General features: G+C 38.5%; 1 protein-coding gene across 2 annotated transcripts in view; it reads left to right on the forward strand.

The window, feature by feature from the left end:
* The first annotated feature begins 2,112 nt into the window (after positions 1 to 2,112).
* SCML2 (Scm polycomb group protein like 2) overlaps positions 2,113 to 26,584 on the forward strand; it is a 92,905-nt gene continuing 68,433 nt past the window's right edge. Inside the window, exons 1-2 of one of the 2 annotated variants that reach the window (XM_046672678.1) lie at positions 2,113 to 2,238; positions 6,596 to 6,681. The gene's annotated coding sequence lies outside the window, so the exon portion shown is untranslated. The remainder of the gene's footprint in view (positions 2,239 to 6,595; positions 6,682 to 26,584) is intronic. The other variant, XM_046672676.1, reaches the window with a different exon arrangement.

The following is a 26,584-nucleotide window of genomic DNA, read 5'->3' on the forward strand; positions in this document are numbered from 1 at the left end:
GGTATAAGTAATTATTATTGAATGTTTATATACATAGTTTATAATAAAACCATATAATTGATGACAAAGGTGGAAGGGATAGTTAGGAAAGGCCCAATGTTCGGAAGCTGACTCTGCCACTTATTCACTATGTAATATTCAATTTCCTCATCTGTAAAATGGGAATAAGGGTACCTACCTTATAAGAACTTCGTGAAAGAACATTGTGAATATTGGAAATTATGTATCTGAAGAAGCTAGCATGCTTTTCAGCACAGAGTAGGTGCTCAATAGATAGTAGCTATTGTTATCATTATCAATAAGTCATATTTAATATAACAATCACACTTCCACAAATCCTTTGGTGAACAAAGTCATTGAGAAGATGTCCTAATATAGATGATGCGAATTACATTTTTAGAGTAAGGGCTTCAGTAATCTCATGTTCAAAGCAGAAATATGGGAAGTAGATGAGGTGTCTGTGAGACAGGTAATTTAACAATTAGAGTAGTATTCCTACAATTTAATAAAGGGCCCATAAATGTAAAAGAGGTATAAATGACAACCCAAATCTTCCACATATAGAATGTTGGGATGAATTTCAAATATTTCCATTGCATCAGGATTAGACAGATAGTGGCCACTAATTAAGAATTTAAATCCCCCCGGCCCTGCTGTAGCCCATACTAAGAGTTTGCTTAGATTAAACCTCTTTAATTTCTTTCTGTTAAAGATACTTTTCTGGCTTTTAAAAACACTTTTAACCTTCATTTTAGACCATTTCAACATTCCCTCCTATGCGATATATGTTATACAATTGATAGACCAAATCTCTCTAATATTTGCATATCGATGGCCTAGTTTTTCTATTTTCGCCTTAAAGTTTTCTTTGTGAATTAATGAATTTTGCATTAACATTTATTTATTCATTTTTAAAGGATCCAAGAAGAATCAGAGCGATTTGATTTTGTGCCATTCGCTAATGTTGATACAATAAAAAGCACTTTAATTTGGCCCTTGTTTAATATTGCAAAAATTGCACATGAAAAATAATTTTATCCCGCACTGTAGAAAATGAATATATTCCCGTTTTTTCTTCTTTTTAAGTTTTAGGTTCCGATCTCCGAATTATGATTTAAAACGTACGTCATGCCCTATATACTAAGTTAACGCCATCATGAATGCAAAACTACATCCAGCTTTTGAAAGAGTTGTAGAGAGAGAGAAGGCCTGCCAATGGTTTACTTTTGGCTAACACAGCACATTGTATTATTTTTCAAACAAAAGTTTTAAATCTGCTTCTACCCAACCTCACAACTAGAGATGGGATGTTTTTCTCCCGTTTTCTGCTTGCTACAGTTTGTGTGGAGACCTTCTTGGGCCATTTCAGGGCTATTTTCACGCCCGCCCCTTCCTCCTGGGTGGGACCTCCACCTGCGTAACCCCCCACCCCCAGCCCGGGGCGAGGGGGATCCAGCAGAAGCGACCCCAAAACGCACTCTCGAGGACCCTCCTGAGCACCTTTAAACCAGTGAGCAAAATTTTTCCCCTCTGGGTTAATCCAGTTCCCATTAGCTCAAGTCTGGGTTTAGAGGAACAACTAAATTCAAAATGTGGAGCTGGAAGGGAATGCGTGGCAAAAACCCATGGAAAAAAAATAAAAAAGCTGTTTCAAGGAGTATGCTGCAACCCGCGAAGGAGTGGCTTCGCTCAGGCTGCTCTAACGAGCTGCTTTTTCCTTGCTCATCGAACTTGCTTGAGTTCCTAGGGAATCGCCTGCCTTTTCGGTGCGTGGCCAGGGTGGGTGGTGGCCGGGAGTCGAAGGCGACGGCCAAGGGGAGCGAGTTCCCGGGATGGAACTTGACGCGGACCCCGGGGTCCCAGTTGGGGGCCCAGCACGGTCTTGGGTGCACGGGCTGCGACTGGCTTTTTTTGGCGGGAGGGCAGATGGAGGGGGGAGGATGAGGGAAAACTGCCAAGGGCTTTCCTGGGCTCGCAGTGTCTCATCTCCCGCCACCTCTCGCGCGAGCTTCCGGCCGGGCCCCGAGCTCGGGCTCCGCACGCGGCGGCGGTCAAAGGGCGTGCTTGCGGCGACCGCAGGGCACGCGGGCTGACGGGGGCGGGGCGGCGGTGGCGGTTGCGGGGCATGCGCGGCTCCGAGCGCGGCTTCTCAAATATGGCGGCGGCGGTGTGAAGACCGGTACCGGCTCGCGGGACCAGAGTGACAGGATTTCGTTCCTTTCGCCGACGAGACCCGAGGTGCGTGGCGACTCCGGGCCCCGTGAGGACCAGAGAGGCGGAGCCGTGGCGTCCGGGCTCTGGCCGTTGTCCGCGGGCGGGCGGGTGGCCGGGAGCCTTCGGCGGCGCGTCCCGCGCGGGGAACGCCCCCTCACCGCCCCGCGGGTCCGGCCTCGGCTGGGCCCCGCAGCCCCGTCCGCCACCCTCGGTGGCCTCACCCCCGAGGCCAGGGCTTCCCTGCCCCGCAGAGCGCCCTCCGCGAAGCCCCCCAACCACTCTCGCGCCGCTCCTCACACTCCTCCGGGGCCCCGTCGCCAGGCGCGGGCCCTTCCCGCCCGCGGCGTTTGGGCGCCGGGCCGCTCTCCTCCAACCGCCCCCGGCCCGAAGCGCGGACAGCGCCCTCCCGAGCATCCTCCCGCCGGGGTGTGGCCCCGGGGCCGCGCGGATGGGCCGCGGGGCGGACTTGGCGCGGTTTGGGCTGAAACGTGCCCGGGGGCCTGCCGGGGACTTGTGAGGTAACTTTTGGAGTTTGGGAGGGAAACGGCAGCCCGGAAGGATGCGCCTGTGGCGGAGCGCGGGCTCGGGCCCCGGTGCCAGGTGCCCGTCGGGCTCGCGCCCCGGGGCTCCGGGTGGTTGGAGGGGGTGGGGGTGCGCCGGTGGCTGGCCCTCGGGGCAGAAGCGGGGCGGGAGGGCGCGGCCCGCGGCGGGGCGGAGAGCGGGGCTCCAGCTGTCCCGAGGAGCCGCGAGGCGGCCGCCGTGCTCTCGCGGCATGACTGGGTCTAGGGACCGTTGCTGCCTGCGTTTCGAGACAGCGTTCTCGTGTTTTCTACCTGGATAGTGGTTGTGCTACATCCTAGTGTGAATCGCGCGAGGGAGAACGAGTAGGAGAACGTAATAGATTTGCACCTTGAGGTTGTACATAGCTTTTCATTCGGCTCCCCACCCCGCCCCCCAAATGTTTGGGCGGCGCAGGTATTTACTTAGAAGTTCCAATTTAAGACTATTGATTTTTTTAAAAGGTTGTAAAACATTTGTCATTCGTTGCAAAATGTGATTGCAGTTTGAAATTAGTTTTTACTTTGAAGAATTAGAAGATTGGCATTTGTGACTTACCTGTAGGGTGACTTTAGGACATCTCTAGAAAATGAATAGATCGGTTCGTAGGGGAAACTGAGGCAGGGAAAATGAGTGCTTCCTTATGATCGTATGATTTACAAAATTATTGGAGATAGTTTTCTTTTCCAAAAGAACTGCAGATGCTGCTGCATTTTTAATGTTCCCAGAGTTCTTCATATTTCTGTTTTGGGGAAAGAGTATTTAAGACGTTTAACGTTTATGAAGTACAACTTCTGTGACAAGCAGTTGCGTTGTCACTAACAATAGTTCATAGGTGCATATTTAATTGTTTTCAATAACAGTGCTTAGGAATGTTCTTAGTAATGACAATTTTGCCTTTCTTGCCATTCTTTTTCTTAATTATTTATAAAATAACGTATTTCCAAGGATGAATGGTCTTTCATTCTGTTTGTGGTTTTGCATATTTAATGGGAGGCCTGTGAAAATAAGCTTTTGGAAATGAGTCCAGTTGGGATTTTGAGAAAGGAGTGAGTTTATGGGCGCTCACCTGATGCCTTGTATTTGTTTGGCTATAGCTTTATCCATAGGCTTCAAAACAGCCTAATAGGATTTTTTCAAAAACTTGGTCAAACACCATTTAAAAAATGGCTTTGAAATTTTTGAGTAAATTTCATGTATATCACGCATCCTTATAAGTTTCTTAATGGTGTATACCTGTTTCCCCCAGAAAACCTGATTTATTTTGAAATTGATAGTTTGGAAAAAAAGGTTAATGTAACTGAACTACATTATGTATGAGAATGCTTTAAAGCTGATGATGTCATAATATGTACAGAAAACATTGTACGTTCATTAAGAAAACAGTCTTAACGAGGTGCCATCAGTTTTATCATGAGGCAGTTGGTCAGTCCTTTTGATTTATGCTTCAATCAGAACATCTTTATTAAGTGCCTGTGTTGTTTGTATTATGGAGTTCAGTTCAGTGTACGTTTATTCAGAGGCTGCTATCTGTGCAGGTTTCTGAGTGTTTAAGGCTTCTCATCAGTAGTTTATTCCTGAAAATTTCAAGGTTATAGGTAAGAAAATCAAAATGAATGTAGAACAAGTAGACCTTTTATTTCAAGGGCAAATTCAGGGAGTTGGTATTTTGGTCATAATTCTCTAAACACAGTTCTGGGTGTAACTGCGAATTGTTTCTGACTTGTGTGATATTAACTTTGTGCCTCTTTTATTATGATTATATAAAGCTGTACATTTTTATGAGAGATTATTTTCTGGGTCAAACAGATAACATTGGTTAGGCTTGAGGGCAAAAAGGAATTACTGGTATCAATTGAAATCAGTGTGTGCTCTGGAGATTGGGTATTTTTAATGCTAAATAACTTCACTTCTATGACCAAGTAGTTTAGGCTGTAACTAGATATTAACTGACTGGTCATTTAGAGCACTTTCTTTTTTCAAAATGTTTCAGAAATCTGTCTGAGCTCAAAAATAACAAATAAGGGTTATGATGGTCAGCTATAAGCCAGATGTGACTCTCATTTTCTTTTGGGTTTGTTCCTTTTTAGCTGCTTGCCTGTTTCTCCCAGATGCTTCCTATCGCCCCTCTTCCTGCCCCTGTTCCCTTTGCTGTTGGTGTCTGTTTCCGCATCAGTGTAATGGTCAGGGTAATCCTGCGCTGCCTTACTTAGAAATAATTGATAGTAAAGTGCCTTGAAAAGTCTGAGTAAATACCAAGTCTTTTGAATGAAAATGGCATAGCCTCTTGTTCCATTTAAGGAAGGTCCAAATTTGTCCAATTTTATTTTGAGCTTTGGGGGGTGGGGAGAAAGGGAGGGGGGAGGAAAATTTCACTTGAATGTTGTATTGCCCCTCTCTGGGTTAATAGAAATAACTGTTGTAACTTTAGTCACTGGAACACTGGCGGATGCAAGGGATCCTCTACTATTTGAGTTATTAGCCCCTTCTAGTCCTTTTTTTGCCAGGTTACCCTGTCTGCTGCTTTTTTCGCCTTTATGCCAGCTCTATTCTCATTGCAGTTGTGAATGGAAGTCTGAGGTCATCTTCTCTAGTAGCTCCCCTCCCTGGGAGTCTCATTGTCTCCCCATAGTCATATTCCTGGTTTTTAGGATATACAAGATAGGAACAAAGTGAGCTCTGTCAACCATCAACATTAGAGCCATGAGGCTGTGGTTTGAATATTGGTCTGGCATTGCCAGGAGATGTTTTGTAGTTTGGAGTGAGCAAATGACGCAGCCCTAAGAATTTTAGCAACATTATTAATGTCTGAAAATTACTGCATAATATCTTAGAATTTGAAGCGATTGTTGATTTCAGGAACCAAAAACCTGGAAATTTTGAAAATGGCAATTTTGGTGATTTTGAAAGAAAAAGTTTATCCTTCCCTGGCTTGGAGTCTTAATATTTATGATCCTTTTGTCTTGGGGAAATAGATGAAAGAAACCACTGATGTTTATCTTAGGTTAAAATGGGTTTGTATAATTTAGTGGTGAGTAAATTTTCCAGGCTCTAACTGGTTTGGGCTTTGGTTATTCTAAGCGTAGAAGTACCTTTATTGTAGTGAAAACATCTCATTTTTAAAAAGATAGCAGAGGTGTTGGTTCCTAAAGCAGGAGAACTTGAGAACATTTCAGAAACCATTTAAGATTTGAAATGTGTGTATGTTCTTTGGTTTTCTTGAGTAAGGCATTTTTGCTTGCTTTATGTTGTCTAATGTAAGTAAACCTTGGCCACCTTAGAAATAATACTACTATTGATTGTTATGCTAAGTGATTTCTACTAAACATATTCCTAAACCTTTCTCTTTCATTTCTTTGGCGTGTGATGAAAACGTTTTAACATAAGAAATGAGAATATCTTATCGTGTGAAAAGTGAAAGATTTGAGCCTCCTATAAGCATTTATATGATGGTGCTGTTCAACTTAGTTTCGTACTTATCTGACCTAGGTGAGGCTAGATGAATTCTGTATTTAACCAACGAGTGGGGGAAGAAAAAGGAAGAATAAGCTTTGTATCAGTAAAGAGCTGGGAAACATTTGAAGATAGAGAGCATTTAACTACTTACTACTTGTGACCTGTGTTTATGGCTGTGGCTCTGCCCCTTCCTAAGTTTATAGGAGCAAATTGTTGTAAGAGCGGAAAGAGAGTGCCCACCTTTTGTAGTAATGTGCCATTGTAAACTTCAGAAGGGACAGATATATTGCAATCTAGGGCATACCTTGAGGATGCTTTCTTTTCTCAGGGAAAAGTTGATGGAACTCTCTTTGCTTTTTGTCTTTAGACTACATATTTGACTTTTCTTGACCTCTGCTTCTCATAAGGATTAACTGGTGCTGAATTTCAGACATAAACAGCTCCATTTGCTTGGTATGTACCTTGTAGCCTTGACATAGTCTTTTAAGCTCATGTGTTGATGAAGTTTTGTTTTTTTTTTTTTACATTTGGTCACTTTTCCCACCTTTCCTCATTTTTAGCTGGTTTAAGATTTTGATTATATATTTAGTTTTAAATTAAGCAGTGAGTGAATCAAATGTATTTCTTCAGTTCTCTTGCCTCTTTGAATACAGTTGTAAACATGTGCCCTTTGCTGTGAAACTGTTGTGTCTTTTATTTTCTTTTGAAAGGTTTAAAGTCTTATTTGGAGTATTTTTCAGTATACTGTAAAGTTGTTTGAAAAGTAATGGCCAGTGTTTTTATTTTTTATTAACTTGGTAGAGTTTCATAAATCTGTTTAAATGAAACACGTTCTTTGATGGTTATTAAAAGAATTAAAATATAGTACTCAATAATGATAAGTACATTTATATATCGCTTGGTTTTAGATTAGAAACTCTGAAATGAAATTTTTGTGTTGAGATTTTAAGAGGTTGTAGAAATATTTAAATGAGTAATTTACTGACACCTGCCTCATGTTTGAAGTATTGTAGGGATGTTTAGCTTTCTGGTCACTTCAGATTGTGGTTTATTGCATGCTTTTCTGTAGTCTGTTGTCTAGCAGGGATTGTTGTTGTCATCATTTCCATTATTTCTTGTAGGGCTGGTGTTAGAAACCATAAATCTAGACTGCCATGATAATAGGAATAGGCTGTAACCTGACCCCGTTCTTTTGTCAAAATGTCGCATAGAGAGCTGCCTGTAGTAAATTGACATGCCCTGCTATTAACTCCAGTCCTCCGCAAATGTCGGTGGGCAGCAGGTCTTTGGACAGTTAGCCTATGGCTGTGCTTCAAAACCTTAGGAATTTACAACTATAAATTGGGATTTTGGCAACACTTTACAAGTCTTTGATTTATCAGTTTTCTGACATAACGTGCTTCTTAACTAAATGCATAGCTTTCACATAAATTATTTTAAAATTGCAAGTGATTAGTTATTTTAATGTGTAGGCTATAATTTTTTAGATAATTTGAATTAAAAATTCTTGGAAATAGTTCTTTTCTTCTTGGGTTTGTTTTGACACAAAAAAAGATTAATTTCTAATTTGTTTGGGTAGACTTTACTAAAGCATAATTAAAATTGCTTCTCTAGAAACCTTAATTTCTTCCAGAAGTCTTGATTTGATAAATCCTTGCCTCTAAAAATGGTATTCATATTGATTATTCACAATTCAGAGATACAATTTTATTTTTAAAGGTAATTACAACATTAGAATTTAGGGTTTTTTTTCTGATTCCTTTTGTAGATAGATCAGAAAATGGGAAATTTGATTATTTACTTGAGTGAATTGAGTAGATACTTGTGAGATCTTAAAGTGATGAATCATGTCCGATTCAACAGTAGCCAATAGCTATATACACTTTTTCTGTCCTGTATTAGGATAATCACCTAAATCACCTACTCAAGCAAAATTTTAGTTAAAAGAGCCAGCTTCTCTCTGTCAAAGGAAAATATATAGCTATAATGTATTCAAATTAAATCAATATATATTTTTGCATTTAGGTATACATATGAAGTACTTCTTGAAACCAAAGTAATAAACTATTTTCAAGTCAAAATGAAAAACTTAAAGGTGTTATTTTATACAGTTAACTCAGACTTCCCTATTATCTGCTCTTGCATATTGACTGGGCAATAAAGAAGAGCTTTTTTGGTTGTTATTCAAGTGTGAAAACAGTGTCTATAACAAGATAGACTAAAAAAGAAAAAAAGTTCTACTTGAGCTATTTCATTCATAATCCCTGGTGAATTGTGCATATGCATAACTTCTATCACTTATTCCATTTTCTTTAAAACTACCAGGAAACATATTTGTGAACCTCTCTTAGCCCTGAAACTTCTTATACTATTGATATATTTAATGGGATATAATGAAATACTTTTGCAATTAGATTATGTTGTGTGTTGGGACTGTGCCTCTTCTCTTTTTTTGTGAATATTAAAGTACATGTTTTGGTTCCAACTGTTATGTAATTGGAATTTATAAACTGAATTCTGGTACAGCATATATTCCTGGTTGTTCTTCCTGAAAAAAAATACCGATAATAGTAATGCATTTATACTGGGGCCTGTCTTTTTGAGACCTCAAACATCCTAGAAATAAAATTCAGAATAAAAAATAAAGGTCTGTCAAATGTTGGGAAAGGAGACATGGGGAGTGGGGGGACTGTCTCAGATCTCACAGAATTTTCTCCTTGGCCCATTGACCTAGACTTGTATGTAAAGTAAGACAGCAGAGTAGACATTAAAGAAAGGAACAAAGAACAATAATGACAGCCACAAGAAAAATCTCACCCCAATTTTTTTTAAAACCACAGTGTTCTCGGACTGTATGTTTTAGGTATATATAGCCTGTGGTGCAGCAGATTTTGTTTACTCATTTAGCTTTTATTTACTCATTACTATGTGATAGACACTGTGGATAGACACTGCAGAATACAAAGATTAACTAGACATGATACTGCCCCCCAAAACTTACCATTTAGCTGGGGAGATAAGTCGTACACAAACACAACAGAAGCAGTTTTAGAGAAATGGTTGAGCATTCATGGACCTGGGTTTAAATCTATCTGAGTGATCTTGTGCAGGTCTTTGAGCCTCAATATCCTTAACTTTCAAATGGACATTAATAGCAGTATCAACCCAACCGGATTGTAATAAGCCTTAGATAAGAAAAGTGTATATAGAGGCCCTATTAAGGTACCAGACATTTAGCAAGAGATCAGTAAGTGACAGCTGTTAGTATTTATTATTACCACTGCCAGCAACACCGTCATTAGACCCTAGGGACCATAATCTTTATTTTCTCCTGCCCTCATGGATCCATTCTGTGTAGGGTGCATGGTGTGTCTCCTTACTTCTCCCTTTCAAAGCATGTACAGTGTATTGGAGCTGTCTTTTGGTGTCTGACAAACGTAGTTTTGAATCATTTTCCTTTAGCTACCAGCTTTCTGATCTTCAAGAATCGGCAGAACTTGGTAACTGATAAGATATTGGACAAAGGAGGAGGGGAGTCAAAGACGGCTTCTAGTTCAGAATTGGGAGTTTGTAATGTGTATTAAAATAGGAAGCAGAGGAAGATGAGCTCATTTTGGAGGGCAGATGAGTTTGAATTTTGAAATATGTAGTGTTTGAGGTGATTGTGAGACATTCAGATTGATGTTCAATTGGCTAGACTAGAAATTTTGGAGACAGATTGGGACTAGAGATGGTGATATAGGAGTCATTCACATATGGGTATTGCATCAGCCATGGAAGAGAATGAGATTCTAGACTCTAAAATTTCTAGAATCTAGAGGAAGAGACTTAGTGATTAGAGAAGATCAATGGCTAGGACAGAGGGAGGAAGTAGACGCAGAGGGATAATAGAGGTAGGACAACCAGGGGATAACATAAGTGCCTGAGGCTCAGAGAGGAAAGGTGTCTAGAATGACGGGTGACCTATCACAGAGGGCTCCTGAAGTGTCAAGGAGAATGAAGACTTAAACACTGAAGTGGGATTTGATGTCTGGGAGGTAATTGGGGCCTTGGAAAGCAGTTATAGAAGAGGGAGGTAGGGGCCAGATTACAGAAAGTGAGGTATCTCAGCAACTCTTTGTATTATTGGTGTTATCATTATGTTTATTATCAAAACCCTGGTCATCAGGAAAAGGTAAGTCTGGTAAATATATAGTATAGTTGAGAATCTTTTCTACATGATAAAAATTTGATGCTGTCTCAATTTAAGGTCACTTTACTTTTTCAGAAAATGTGGATTTTAATATCTGTCAAATGGGGAGGTTCAGTGAACAAGTCTAATAATCAATGCTTAAGTTTAGACATTATTCCCACCTGTGGGACTTGTGTCTGGGAAATATGGCAGCAAACCCTGCTGTTGCTTTGGGAACAAATTTATGTTTTTCAGCTTAACATCTGTACTTTGTTTATTTTTATACTCTCAGGTTGATATTCCATAATTCCATGCGTTTTATAACGTCTGACCCATGGCCTAAAGTGGAAAAGGGCCCAGGGAGATTTCTTGCTTGTCAGACTTGTTTAGTTCCTGTCTTTGTCAAAATGTTTACCCTTATTGACTCTTCAGGTAGTGGTCTCTAATTAGAGACCCAAGTTGTATTACCTTATCTTCAAAACAAAACAGAAAAACGGAAGGGCAAAAAAACCAAACCCAAACAAATAATGGAAGGGCCCTATAATCTTAGAATTATAGACCCATTAACTTGCTAAATAGTCCTTTAAAACTGTCTTTCTCAAAAAACTGTAGAATTTTCTCCAGAATCAGATAAGAACAATGGGGGTTTTAGGTTTAATACTTCCACTATTAATCACTGCTCACATTGTTTAATCATATTGAGAGAATGGTTTAAAACAATGTAAGACTTTTCAAAGCTTTTGTTGATCTCTTATCAGCTCTTAATTCTATAACAAGATACAATCTGCAAAACAAAAAATGGTTTTGTAAAAGATCCTAGACTATCGATGATTTTTCAAAGCCTACTAGAAAAACTGCTAGATTTAGTGTAACTGTGGTCTTTTGGTAAGGGAAATGTTGGTGTCAGACAGTATAAAATAGTACCAATCTAATACCTTTTTTTGGGCTTATTTATACTTGAATTTTTTTTTTTTTATGCAGTGGAGTTGCTCTTTATATGCATTTAGTGAAGCACCTTCTTTTTATGCTGGCAAAACTAAAACAAAGCTTTTAATTTTTTTTTCTTACCAAAATTTTCTCTCTCATGTAACATGGAGAACTACTTTGGGGGTCCTATTTGAGTCTTTTTTAAAGTGCTGGGGCCAGCCTGGTGGTGCAGCGGTTAAGTTTGCACGTTCTGCTTTGGCAGCCTGGGGTTTGCCAGTTTGGATCCCAGGTGCAGACATGGCACTGCTTAGCAAGCCATGCTGTGGCAGGCGTCCCACATATAAAGTAGAGGAAGATGGGCACGGATGTTAGCTCAGGGCCAGCCTTCCTCAGCAAAAAGAGGAGGATTGGCAGCAGATGTTAGCTCAGGGCTAATCTTCCTCAAAAAAAATTTAAAAATATAAAAAAATAAAGTGCTGAAGCAGTTCAAAGTATATTGAGAACAAAGTTAAGCTTCTCTAGTTTCCTCTGCAGACTACCTCTGTGGAAGTGAGGTATGTCTTTATTTCTAAAAGAATGTCAGGCTCCTAGTTTTTTCCAGAAATACAGCAGCTGTGCTGTCTGCATATCTGGTATGTAAGTCATATAGACATGGCTTTTATTTTTGCTCTCTATTTATTTATTTTTGCTATTTTCATCCTTTTTTAAAAAATTATTGAGGCTGTAATGGTTTATAACATTGTGTAATTTCAGGTGTACATTATTATTTGTCAGTTTCTGTATAGACAGCATCGTGCTCACCACCAGTAGTCTTAATTTTTATCTGTCACCATATATATGTGCCCCTTTACCCCTTTTGCCCACCCCCCCCAACCCCCTTCCCCTCTGGTAACCCTGTTCTCTTGATCCATGTGTTTATCCACATATGAGTGAAATCATGAGGTGATTGTCTTTCTCTGTCTGACTTATTTCACTTAACATAATACCCTCAAAGTCCATCCATGTTGTTGCAAACGGGATGATTTTGTCTTTTTTATGGCTGAATAATATTCCATTGTATATGTATACCACATCTTCTGTATCCATTCATCAGTTCCTGGGCACTTGGGTTGCTTCCACGTCTTGGCTATTGTGAATAATGCTGCAGTGAACATAGGGATGCATAAATCTCTTTGAATTGTTGATTTCAAGTTCTTTGGATAAATACCCAATAGTGAGGTAGCTGGATTGTATGGTGTTTCTATTTTTAGTTTTTTGAGAAATTTTCATACTGTTTTCCATAGTGGCTGTACCAGTTTGCATTCCCACCAGCAGTGTATGAGGGTTCCCTTTTCTCCACATCCTCTCTGATATTTGTTATTTTTTGTCTTGTTAATTATAGCCTTTCTGACAGGTGTAAGGTGATATCTCATTGTAGTTTTGATTTGTATTTCCCTAATGATTAGTGATGTTGAACATCTTTTCGTGTGCCTGTTAGCCATCTGTATATCTTCTTTGGAAAAATGTCTGTATCCTCTGCCCATTTTTTGATCAAGTTTTATTTTTCTGTTGTTGTATGAATTCTTTATATATTTTGGAAATTAGCCCCTTGTCAGATAGATGATTTGCAGATATTTTCTCCCAGTTGGTGGGTTTGTCTTTTTGTTTTGATCCTGGTTTCCTTTGCCTTGCAGAAGCTCTTTAGTCTGATGAAGTCCCACTTGTTTATTTTTTATTTCCCTTGTCCAAGAAGACATGGTATTCAAGAAGATCCTTTTAAGATCGATGTCAGAGAGTGTACTATCTATATTTTCTTCCAGAAGTTTTGTGGTTTCAGGTCTTACCTTCAAGTCTTTGATCTATTCTGAGTCTATTTTTGTGTATGGCGTAAGATAGTGGTCTGCTTTCATTCTTTTGTATGTGGCTGCCCAGTTTTCCCATCACCATTTATTGAAGAGACTGTCTTTTCTCCATCATAAGATCTTAGCACCTTTGTCGAAGATTAGCTGTCTGTAGATATGTGGTTTTATTTCTGGGCTTTCAGTTCTTTTCCATTCATCTCTGTGCCTGTTTTTATACCAGTACCATGCTGTTTTGATTACAGTAGCTTTGTAGTATGTAGTCAGGGATTGTGATGTCTCCAGCTTTGTTCTTTTTTCTCAGGATTGCTTTAACTATTCTGAATCTTTTCTTGTCCCATGTGAATTTTAGGATTCTTTGTTCTCTTTCCGTGAAGAATGTTATTAGGATTCTGATTGGGATTGCATTGAATCTGTAGATTGATTTGGGTAGTATGGACATTTTAACTATGTTTATTCTTCTGATCCATGTGCATGGAATATCTTTCCATTTCTTTGTGTCATCATCAGTTTCTTTGAGTAATGTCTTATAGTTTTCCTTGTATAGGTCTTTCACCTCCTTGGTTAAATTTATTCCTAGATATTTTATTCTTTTTGTTGCGATTGTAAATGGGATTGTGTTCTTGAGTTCTCTTTCTGTTAGTTCGTTATTAGTGTATAGAAATGCAACTGATTTTTGTAAGTTTATTTTGTACCCTGAAGCTTTACTCTAGTTGTTGATTAATTCTAATAGTTTTCCAATGGATTCTTTAGGGTTTTCGATATATAAGATCGTGTCGTCTGCAAACAGCAAGAGTTTCACTTCCTTCATTTCCTGTTTGGATTCCTTTTATTCCTTTTTCTTGCCTAATTGCTCTGGCCAAAACCTCCAGTACAATGTTGAATAAGAGTGGTAAGAGTGGGCACCCTTGTCTTGTTCATGTTCTCAGAGGGATGGCTTTCAGTTTTTCCCTGTTGAGTATGATATTGGCTGTGGGTTTGCCATATATATGGCCTTTATTATGTTGAGGTAGTTTCCTTCTATCCCCATTTTGTTAACCGTTTTTATCATGAATGGCTCTTGGATCTTGTCAGATGCTTTCTCTGCATCTATTGAGATGATCATGTGGTTTTTATTACTCATTTTGTTAATGTGGTGTATCATATTGATTGATTTGCAGATGTTGAACCATCCCTGTGTCCACGGTATAAATCCTACTTGATCATGGTATATGATCTTTTTAATGTATTGCTGTATTCAAGTTGCCAATATTTTGTTGAGGATTTTTGCATCTATGTTCATCAGTGATATTGGCCCATAGTTTTCCCTTTTTGTGTTGTCCTTGTCAGGCTTTGGTATCAGGGTGATGTTGCCCTTGTAGAATGTGTTAGGAAGTGTTCCATCTTCCCTAATTTTTTGGAATAGTTTGAGAAGGATAGATATTAAAACTTCTTTGAACATTTGGTAGAATTTACCAGGGAAGCCACCTGATGCTGGACTTTTATTTTTGGGGATGTTTTTGATTACTGTTTCAATCTGTTTACTTGTGATTGGTCTGTTCAGATTATCTATTTCTTTTTCATTCAGCTTTGGGAGGTTGTACGAGTCCAAGAATTTACCAATTTCTTCTAGAATGTCCAATTTGTTGGCATATAGATTTTCATAGTATTCTCTTATAATCATTTGTATTTCTCTGGTATCCATTGTAATTTCTCCTCTTTCATTTCTGATTTTATTTATCTGAGCTTTCTCTCTTTTTTCTTTGTAAGTCTGGCTAGGGGTTTGTCAATTTTGTTTATCTTCTCAAAGAACCACCTCTTTGTTTCATTGATCCTTTCTACTGTATTTTTTGTTTCAGTTGCATTTATTTCTGCTCTGATTTATTATTTTCCTCCTTATGCTGACTTTGGACTTTGTTTGTTCTTCTTTTTCTAATTCAGTTAGGTATAGTTTGAGATTGCTTATTTGCGATTTTTTTTTAAAGATTTTATTTTTTTCCTTTTTCTCCCCAAAGCCCCCCGGTACATAGTTGTATATTCTTTGTTGTGGGTCCTTCTAGTTGTGGTATGTGGGATGCTGCCTCAGTGTGGTTTAATGAGCAGTGCCATGTCTGTGCCCAGGATTCGAACCAACGAAACACTGGGCTGCCTGCAGTGGGTGCGTGAACTTAACCACTCGGCCATGGGGCCAGCCCCATATTTGGGATTTTTCTTATTTGTTAGGTGAGCCTGTATTGTGATGAACTTCCCTATTAGTACCCCTTTTGCTGCATCCCATATGAGTTGGTATGGGATGTTTTCATTCTCATTTGTCTCCAGATGTTTTTTGATTTCTCTTTTAGTTTCTTCAGTAATCCATTTGTTGTTCAGGAGCATGTTGTTTAGTCTCCACATCTTTGTCCCTTTCTCGGCTTTTTTCTTGTAGTTGATTTCTAGTTTCATAGCATTGTGGTCAGAAAAGATGCTTATTCTTTCACTCTTCTTAAATTTATTGAGGCTTGCCTTATTTCCTAACATATGGTCTATCCTTGAGAATGTTCTGTGTGCACTTGAGAAGACTGTGTATTCTGCTGTTTGGGGATGGAGTGTTCTATTTATATCTATTAAGTCCATCTGGTCTAGCTTTTCATTTAATTCCACTGTTTCCTTGTTGATTTTCTGTCTGGATGATCTATCCATTGATGTGAGTGGAGTGTTGAGGTCCCCTACTGTTATTGTGTTGTTGTTAATATCTCCTTTTAGGTTTGTTAATAGTTACATTATGTACTTTGGTGCTCCTCTTTGGTGCATAGACATTTATAAGTGTGATGTCTCGTTGGTGGAGTGTCCCTTTGATCATTATATACTCCCCCTCTTTGTCTCTCTTTACCTGTCTTATCTTGAAGTCTACTTTGTCTGATATAAGTATTGCAACCCCTGCTTTCTTTTGTTTGCCGTTAGCTTGGAGTATCATCCTCTATCCCTTCACTCTGAGCCTGTCTGTCATTGGAGCTGAGATGTGTTTCCTAGAGGCAGCATATTGTTAGGTCTTGTTCTTTAATCCATCTTGCCACTCTGTGTGCGTCTTTTTATTGGAGAATTCAATCCATTTACATTTAGAGTGATTATTGCTATATGAAGACTTAATGCTGCAATTTTATCATTTGTTTTCTGGTTCTCCTGCATTTTCTTTGTTTCTTGTCTCATGTATTTCACACTACCAATTTGGTTAGGTAGTTTTTCATGCTGGATTTCTTAGTTTTCTCCTTCTTTGTTATTTGTGACTCTGATCTGCTTTTTTGTTTAGTGGTTACCCTGAGGTTTGTATGCAAAATCTAGTAGATGAGATAGTTCATTTTCTGATGACCTCTTATTTCCTTAGACTAAGCTGATTCAGTCCCTTTCCTCTTCCCCTCCTAAGTTGTTTTTGCCACATCTTATTCCATCTTGTGTTCTGAGTGTGTGGTTAAAATGACAGGATTATCTTTGTTTTTGGTATTTTCCTTCCCTTTATCTGTAATGTTTTATCTGTGTATTTACTAACCTGTTCTGCTGGATAGCTCCAATTTTCTGGTTTTGTTTACCTATTCATCTCCTTACTCAGGGCTTTGTAACCCCTTTCTTCTTTTCTTTTTCAGGTATGAGGGCCTCCTTGAGGATCTCTTGTAACTGGGGTCTCATGGCTATGAACTCCCTTAGCTTTTATTTATCTGGGAAAGTTTTTATTTCTCCATCATATCTGAAGAATATTTTTGCTGGATAGAGTATTGGCTGAAAGTTTTTATCTTTCAAAGATTTGAAGATATCATTCCACTCTCTCCTAGCTTGTAAGATTTCTGCTGAGAAATCTGCTGAAAGCCTGATAGTTGTTCCTTTGTAAGTTACTTTCTTCTGCTTTGCTGCCTTTAGTATTTTTTCTTTGTCATTGACTTTTGCCAGCTTCACTACTATATGTCTTTCAGTTGGTCTTTTTTTTTCCTTTCATATGTTTAAAAGAGATTTATTGATGTATAGTTGACGAACAATTAACTCCACATATTGAAAGTATACAAGTTGATGTTTTGACTTATATATACATTGACAAAACCATCACCACAATCAAGATAATGACCGTATCCATCACTCATAGTGTCCTTATGCCCTTTTGTAATTCCTCTCCCCTACCCTTCTCTGTACCTCTACCCACTAGTAACCTTGCAGTCAGTCTTTTTACATTGACATAGTTAGGAGTTCTGGTGACTTCTCTCACGTGGGTTTTCATCTCCTTACCCAGGTTTGGAAAGTTCTCTGCTATTATTTCTTTGAACACACTTTCTGCTCCATCCTCCTTCTCTTCTCCCTCTGGAATACCTATAATTTTCTGACCTTGTCTGTCCGTTTATCTGCTTGCTCAAGGCTTTGTAAACCTTTGCCTTTTTATTTCAGGTGTGAGGGCATTCTTTATTATTTCTTATAAGGGAGGTTTAGTGGCGATGAACTCCCTCAGCTTTTGTGTATCTGGGAAAGCTTTTATTTCTCCATCATATCTGAAGGATAGTCTTGCTAGATAGAGTATTCTTGGATGAAAGTTTTTGTCTTTTGATATTTTGAATATATGATTCCAATCTCTCCTAGCTTGTGAGGTACTGCTGAGAAGTCCATTGAAAGCCTGATAGGGGTTCCTTTGTAGATTGTTCTCTTCTGCCTTGCTCCCCTTAATATTTTTTCTTTGTCATTGACTTTTGCCAGTTTTACTATTATGTGCCTTGGAGAAGATCTTTTTGCATTGATATAATTAGGAGTTATATTGGCTTCGTATACTTGTAAGTCCAGTTTCTTCCCCAGGTTTGGGAAGTTCTCATCTATTATTTCTTTGAGCAAGGTCTCTGTTCCTTTCTCCCTCCCTTCTCGCTCTGGAAGAGCTATAATCCTTATGTTGCATTTCCTAATTGAGTAGGATATTTCTTGAAGAGTTTCTTCATTCTTTTATGTCTTAGTTCTCTCTCCTCCTCCGCCTGAAGCATTTCTATATTTTTGTTTTCTAAATTACTAATTCTGTCCTCCATAATGTCAGCTCTGTTTTTTAAGGTTTCTAGATTGTTTTTTAATCATTCATTGTGTTCTTCATCTCCAGAATTTTCTGGATTTTCTTTTAGAGTTTCAATCTCTTTAGTGAAGAATTCCTTCTGCTCTTTAATTTTATTCCTGAGTTCATTGAAGTATCTTTCTGAGTTTTCTTGTAACTCACTGAGTTTCTTTATGACAGCTATTTTGAATTCTCTGTCATTTAGGTTGTAAAGTTATGTGGGTTCAGGATGAGTTCTGGGGACTTGTCATTTTCCTTCTGCTCTGGAGTGCTAATAATATAGTTCTTCGTGATGTTTGATGAAGTGATCCTTTCCTGGCACATAGTGGTAGTATTCCACCTGCCTCCTCTGGGGGGAGGCTGGAGCTGTGTTTTCTGAATCTGCCACGCCTACTGGAAGTTGTTCCAATAAGGCTTGTCTATGTTTGCCCGCTGGCTGCAGCCACTTGGCTGGTCACACACACATGTGCAGGTGCTCTGGTGTGGAACCCACTGTCTTGGCCAGGGACTGGCTGAGCTGGTGCCTAGGCAGGGCGAGGGGCACTTTGTTTCACTTGCATGGGCCCTCTCTGTGCTCACGGGCGGTTTGCCTGGGCTGCTGTGCTTGGTGGGGGTGCTCATGCGGTGCCTGAGCAGTGCCCCTTGGTGTGGACTGGGCCGGGCTGCACTCTTGAGAGTGAAAGCGTTCACGTGCGAGCCTGCCTACTCCTTTGCCTACTCTTACCGTCTAGCCCCAGCTGCTCTGTGAAGACCCACAACCTAGATCACTGCTGCTGGGGAGGGAGTTGGGGATCTACTTACCTCATTCCACTGCTTCCCAGGGATCCAGTACCCCCACCTTCAGATGTATGGTTGTGTGGATCCCTCAGACATCTGTTGTGCTTTGTAGGGAATCCTCTGTTGGTTAATGAATGTCCCTTTGGTTGTAACTTAGGGGAAAGAGACTAAAGGAACAGCTCACTCCACCATGGTGCTGATGTCACTCTAGACATGTTCTTAACTCTACAGGATATCTTTATTTGAGGCATTCTGAGGATTCACCTATGAGTTGATGCTGTCTAGCACTTATCAATAGATCATGGTCTATTCCTTCAGCTTCTGTAATCTCTACCATTATATTGTGACTGAAAGACTTAGGTGAATTACAGTGTAATTCTGGGGCATTTTAAGAGGGACAATAGAACTTTTATTTCTTTTCAAAGTATAGTCAAAGATAGTTTCTATTAAATTAGCCAGTATTCCTTTATATAGGGACCTGTACAAATTCCTCCTAGTATTCAGTCCCAGGAAAATGTTTATTTTTCTCATTGAATTTGTATGTACTTTTATCTCATAGTGAAACTTATATAGACCAGAGAAAAATTAATCGTTCAGGTTGAATACTAAATTTTTTCCAACAAATACATTTTTACTCATTCTTTTTAGTAATAATAGTAATAATTTTAAAAAGCCCCACCCTGTTATGAGTGTATTTTTATATTGTAACTGCTAATCCTTTTTAAAAATAGCATAGTATGAGACAGAACAATTATATAGAAAATGGTGAGAAGTTTTGGTGATCAAAAATTGTTAAAAAAATAATGTTTAATAAATATAGTCATCAACTTAAAAATTACCCCCAAATCCTAGAAAATGGATTTTCATCTATCTTGGTGTTTACCACTTTTTAGATTGCAAAATAAGCAATAAATTTTATGCTGTTTTGAGTGTTAATCTTGAGAATAGTGGAGTTTTTCCTTAAGGCACGAACTTTTAAAAGGCATTTGTTATTGTCCAGTTTTCATTTTAGCTAAAAATGTTGGCTTGATGAACTTATAATACGGGCAGAATTTCATTTGAAGATAATTAATATATGGAATTTAGAAAGTGTACATTTAAAAGTGGTTCAAATTTGTATTGTATATGGATTTACTTATGTGATTTTTAAAAATTGAAAGGATATACACCAGATGGTTAACAGCAGGTATTGTTTGATGGTGGGATTGTAGGTGATTTTTTTCCTTTTTACTTACCTGTATTCTAATTTTTGAGGGGATGATGAACGTGTAAAAGAGAAGAAAAAGAATTCTAGTTTCTAGGAGTCCACAAAAACCACATTGGTTCACGAAGGGCCAAAAGCTGTTTTCAAACCAACCCTAAAGGAAGTAATATATTCATGAGTAATTATACCTTAAAGTCACCCGACATGGGGTGACATCAAGTTTCTTTTGGCTTTAGCTGGAATATATATGTTTTCTGAAAATGCTGGTGGCTGCTGTCTTTGGTAATTTTGTGTTTGGGCCTTAAAAAAAAAAAAATATATATATATATATATATGTATACGTATATATTTTTTAAATTTATCACTGCCTAATTTAAGAGTGACTTAAATGGTGTTTCTGTTTCTTTAAACACCTTTTTGATCTTTACTTTGGAAGAGAATAAGTAATGCTCAGGAATCAAAGTAGGAACATAGTTTCATTTTACAACATAATTAATGTTGTGTTAACTGCTGAAACTCACTCATGTCAGGGAGTTTTAATTAGATAGATGGGGTGGGATAGAAAAAGGTCTTTGAGCTTCTACTTGTTCTTGATACTATACTAGATGCTCTACCTACGCTATCTCATTTTCATTTTCATGACTACACTATGAAGTGTAGATGGTATTAGCCGTAGTTTACACATGGGAAAACAAAGACTTAGGGAGATGAAGTAAATTGTAATGGCTTTAAGCACTTGAAGTAATATTTGTATGTAATTGATATGGCTTCCAGTAACCATCACAGTATAAATTATTCCTTTAAGAATATATTTGTTAAACTTAGGTGATAGATCAGCATTGCCTATATAGAATTTCTTAATAATATAATAACATTTAAGGATTATTAAAAATCAGGGCACATCCTCTCCTGTGAAAATAACTCTTTGATTATTTAATACATGCCATTGTAAAGAATTCAAATAATACATAAAAATATAAGGAAGAAAATAGAAGTCACGGGGCTGGCCCCGTGGCCGAGTGGTTAAGTTCGTGCGCTCCGCTGCAGGCGGCCCAGTGTTTCGTCGGTTCGAATCCTGGGCGCGGACATGGCACTGCTCATCAGACCACGCTGAGGCAGCGTCCCACATGCCACAACTAGAGGAACCCACAACGAAGAATACACAACTATGTACCGGGGGGCTTTGGGGAGAAAAAGGAAAAAAAAGATGCTTTAGAAAATAGAAGTCACTTGAAATCTTACCACCCTGTGATGCAAAAAAGGAGGATCACCAAAATATTTTTGCGTTACTTTATGCAAACTTACAATTTTATCCAAATAGGATTATATTACACAGGATATATTTATAAAATACAACCCCACTCCCCACCCCCAATCAGCACACACCATCATCTTTACCCTCCCAGCTAAACCTCTTAACAATCTAGTATGTGTCCTATGTTTCTTTTCATGCTTAAATAATCTTTTACTCATATAATCCTATACAGACTTATATATACACTTATAATGACATTTTAGTCATGATTTAGTCATTGTCAGTGAACATTTTAATACTTTTTTAAGTGCAAGGCTCTGTGCTAGCTGTGGGATAGCTACAAGGAAGAGTAATGTATGGCATGTGTTCTCAGTCACTTTACAATCTGTGAGAAGAGGGAAGCAGGTAAACAACTTGTATTATACGAGACTTGCTGTGATATCTGCTAAATGTTGGGTGGAAACACAGCCTGGGAACCCTGCAGGGGTGCTACCAGAGGGCAGAGGCCTTGCCTTGTTGATTCTTGAGGGCATAAACTCCTGACACATGAGATTATGCCCACGTGTCTGTAAATAAATGTCTGTAAATAAAATCATGTGTTCAAGTGGAACAAAAAAGATTATTCTGTTGACTGGTTTAAGTGGATTAGCTTTTGTAGTTTGAGAGCCCAGTGGAGAAACAGTTTGTATGTTTGCTTTGTTTCTTTGGAATGGAATTATCCATTCTCCCATTTAACTTTTTTCTTCCTTTAAGGTTTATGCATTTTTGTAATAAGGAGGAGGCTGTAATATTTTGCTCTACAGTTTTGTCTGCATAGTACATGGCAGTTTGAAGTTTAAGATAGTTTTAAGTAGTTAGTGATACTTTCTGACACAGAAATCATTTGCTCAAAAGTAAGCTTAAGCATTCACTTTGATCTTACATCGAGTCCCTAGATTGAATGAGAATTTACAGATTTGCATGTGCCAAATATAAAACTTGGATAGAGGGATATTGCAGATGGGGGGGAAACAGATCCACAACGAAATGTATGAATTTCAGAATATTTGAAAAGAAATAGTGTTTCATTAAAGATTGGTGAATATTCACTCAGGTGTTCAGTTTGAATCTACCTTGTACTTAGCACTGTTCTAGGTGCTGTGGAATATATGTTAAGGAAATAAAACAGAGCTAGGATCATATTCTCTTAAAGGAAAAACTAGGGGCCATCCCCATAGCCAAGTGGTTAAGTTTGCACCCTCTGATTCCGCGGCCCAGGGTTTCGCCAGTTCGAATCCTGGGCGCAGACATGCCACCGCTCATCAAGCCATGCTGAGGCGGCATCCCACATGCCACAGCTAGAAGGACCCACAACTAAAAATACACAACTATGTACTGGGGGGCTTTGGGGAGAGAAAGGAAAAATAAAATCTTTAAAAAAAATGAAAAACTATTTCATTTAACATTGAAATGATTGGTGTGGTGAAACATGGAAGCTGCATACCTCAGGAGGGAAAACAGTAAAGGCTGTCTACTTTATAGTGAAAGAAAAGTGTTTAGGGCAAATAATTTTGATTTTATTGTGACCTTGAAAGAATCCTTAAATGACCACAGTGGGCACCTCACTTTTGATGGTGTCTTCAAACCACTCACTGTACTTGAACACGGTGATGACTGAAAAGGAAGGCTTATTGAATCACTGACTCATTTCCTAAACAGTTGGAGTTCTTTTTGTATATCAAAGTCTTTATTTGGTGTGACTTTAGACTTCACAAGAGGATATGTCTGCTCAGTAGTGCTGAATGTCTATGATAATTGGATTCCAAAGCATTGGTTTTAAAGTTAAGAATACTTGCTTTGTGTTTAACTCTAAGAAAGTTATGGTTTCATAGAAATACTTGTTTTATATTTCCACCAGCAATATATGAGAGTTCCAGTTGTTCCACATCCTCACCAGCATTTGGTCTTGTCAGTCTTTTAAGTTTTAGCCATTTATGTAGTGGTATCTCATTGTCTGAATTTGTGCTTCCCTGAATAATACTTTTGATGTTGAACATCTTTTCATATGCTTGTTGATCATTTGTATATATTCTTTAGCGAAGTGATTGTCTAAATCTTTTGCCAGTTATGTTTTTATTGGGCTTTTGCCTTTTTAAAATTGAATTATAAGAGTTCTTTATGTATTCTGGATACAAATCTTTTTACCAGAGACATGTTTTGCACATATTTTCTTCCATTCTGTGGTTTATCCTTTTATTTTCTTAACAGTGTCATTTGAAGAGCAATTGTTAGTTTTGGTGAAGTCTAATTTATCAATTTTTTCTTTTATGCATTGTGCTTTTTTGTGTCATATTTAAGAAATCATTGCCTAGCTCAAAGTTACAAGGTCTCTGTTCTCCTCTAGAAATTTTATAGTTTTAGGCTTTACATTTAGATTTATGATCTATTAAGGTAATTTTTGTGTATTAACTTGTGAGGTAAGTGTTGTTCATTTTTTTGTACACGGATGTGTTTCAGCACCGTTTGTGGGGGGAAAAACTCAAAGATATCCTTTCTCCATTGAATTACCTTGGCATTTTGGTTGAAAATCTGTTGACTATCCTGTGTGGACCTTTCAGGATTCTCTGTTCCATTGATCTGTATGTCTTTGCTTATGCCAGTACCACTGTGTCTTGATTAAATAGTGCCTTTGGATAAACAGAAAATTTAATCATGATTAAATCCAGTTTATCAATATTTTCTTTTATGGTCAGTGCATTTTTACTCCTGTCCAAGAAATCTTCCAACTTGTGAACATGGTGCATGGATTTATTTATTTAGGTCTGCAAAGATTTTCTTTTAATCATCTCTGTATGTACATGTGTCTTAACCTTCTAGGATTACAATATCACTTACTCACCTAATAGGAGCAGTTGATACCACTTGAGATTAAGAAATTTGAGCAAAGGACGTAGGAACTTGGGTATACTTTCTATGTGTGACTCATCCCTCAGTTTTTTGGACCAAACCCCTTTGTATAGTGGTGGGACTTACTTTAATGTAACTCACAACTTTTTGCCCTCTGATTAGAGTTGGTAAGTGCCTTCGCTCCCTCCCTGGATTACAGCTTGTCTCCCTTTACTATCTGCTTGGATTCAGCACCCTCTATGTATTTCACTTTGTCTTTTTCTTTAACCACTAGGCTATAATCCTTAGTTGACAGAACCCTAGCAGTGATATTGAATATACAATCCTTTTGATTATTCCAATCTGACTTTCAGAGGAGAGATCTGGGAAGGGGAGGTAATGCTTTGTGAGTCTTCTGTGTATGGGTGGCTCCTGAAGCCATGGGCCCTGAGAGACTCTAGAGGAAGATGAGAGCCCAGAAGGAAGCTGAGCAATTCCAGTACTTCATAATCAAGTAAAGGAGGCAGGAGCCTCTTTAGTCTCCACTCATTTTGTCTTCAGTCTGAAATTCCTCCCTCTTGTCTTCTCTGATCATTGAAATGTCCATCTTTAAAGGACTAGTTCAAGTGCCACTTCCTTTGAGAAGTCTTCTTTTATATTTCCAGTTGATTGTGCCTTCTATCTTCCCAGAGAGCACCGCTTTTACCTCTCTTAATAAAGCCTATATTTTATTCTGCTTTGTTCGATAATTGTTTGTTAGTATGTCTCTCCCACTAGATTTCCATTTCTTTTGTAGTAGATTGTGTATCTTCTGTCCACACAGCACCAAGCACATAACAAGAATTCTGTAAATATTTTTTAAATAAATGCCTAGATCTCACCTGGAAACAGATGGTGGTGATGTAGAAAGGAACAAGAAAGGCTTCAAGAAGGAGATTGCATTTATGTTAGGCCTTAAAGGATGGATAGAATTTCAAGAAGCAGAAGAGGAGGAAAAGGTATTCCATGCAGATAGAACAACATGATGAGTTTTGGGCTGGTCCACAGGGTAGCTGTAGACAATAGATGTCAGATGGCTCTGAAATTGTGAGGGGCCTTAAATATGCTCCACAGAAGATTTTTTGTTCAATTCAGAGGTCAATGAGATTATTGAAGCAGGAATGTGATTTGGGCAGAAAACAGCTTAGACTATATATCTGACATTATGTATTGGGTAGGTTGGGGTGGAGAAAGACCCTTGTGGCGATATGAGTTAGCAGCTATGGTATTAGATCAAGCAGGAGCTAATAAGGGTGTAAACCAGTTAGTGGCAGAGGAAAAGGAAGTTAGTGCATGTTGGCCACTGATGGAATGTGTGAGTGAAAGAAGAAAATCTCACACATTCAATCATACCTGGGGTTTTAATAAAAGCCAAGTACCTGGAAAAGTAGAGGTGTTAGTAAGAGAAACAAACAAAAATGTCAGAAGGAGCAAGTTTGGGAGAGGCGATGCTTGAGTCAGGTGTAGAAGACCTTCTGGGTGGCTTAATGAATGTATTCTCCATAGGCTTCCTTTAAATAACAGATTACTCTCCGTTATACACATCATCGTGTTCTGATTACAGGGACACAGAGTAATGGGAGGTAGATATCCTTTTACCATATTAAGTATTTCTGTGTACATACCTCTTTTATAGCACTCATGTTGTGTTTTGTTCATATGCCTGTTTCTAACTAGGTGGAGTTGTTGAAGGGCAAGGATGGTGTATTATTTTTCTTTGTTGTGGAGTGCCTGGCATATCGAGAACATGCAGGAAAAGTTTGAATGAATGAATGAATTAGTGGTTCAAAATACAGACACCTTCTAACAAGTAATTATCTTGTTAGAAGACTTGACTTGCAGTTCTTAAAAGTTTCACCAACACAGTCATGATTCTTTACTTCTTGGTAACATGGGCTTAAGTGGGCTTTTGAGATAGGCTTCAGTTTGAATCCCAACTCTGCCACCTTTCCATCTGCTCTTTTTTATTCATTTAACCATAAAATTCACCCTTTTAAAGTGTACGATATAGTGTTTTTTAATGTACTCACAAGGTTGTACAACAGTACTAATTCTGGAACATTTTCATCACCCCCAAAAAGAAACCCCTTACCCATACCCATACCCATTAGCAGTTACTCCCCAGTCCCTCTTCCCCCAAACTCTTGCAACTACTAATCTATTGAATTTACCATTTTTATTCATGGGAAAGAGATTAAAATGATCTAACTCTATAGCTGATTTCTAGTAATACTACCCTTCAGAGATGTATTGTGCT

The sequence above is a fragment of the Equus quagga genome, chromosome 10 (assembly GCF_021613505.1).
Source record: "Equus quagga isolate Etosha38 chromosome 10, UCLA_HA_Equagga_1.0, whole genome shotgun sequence".
NCBI lineage: Eukaryota > Metazoa > Chordata > Mammalia > Perissodactyla > Equidae > Equus > Equus quagga.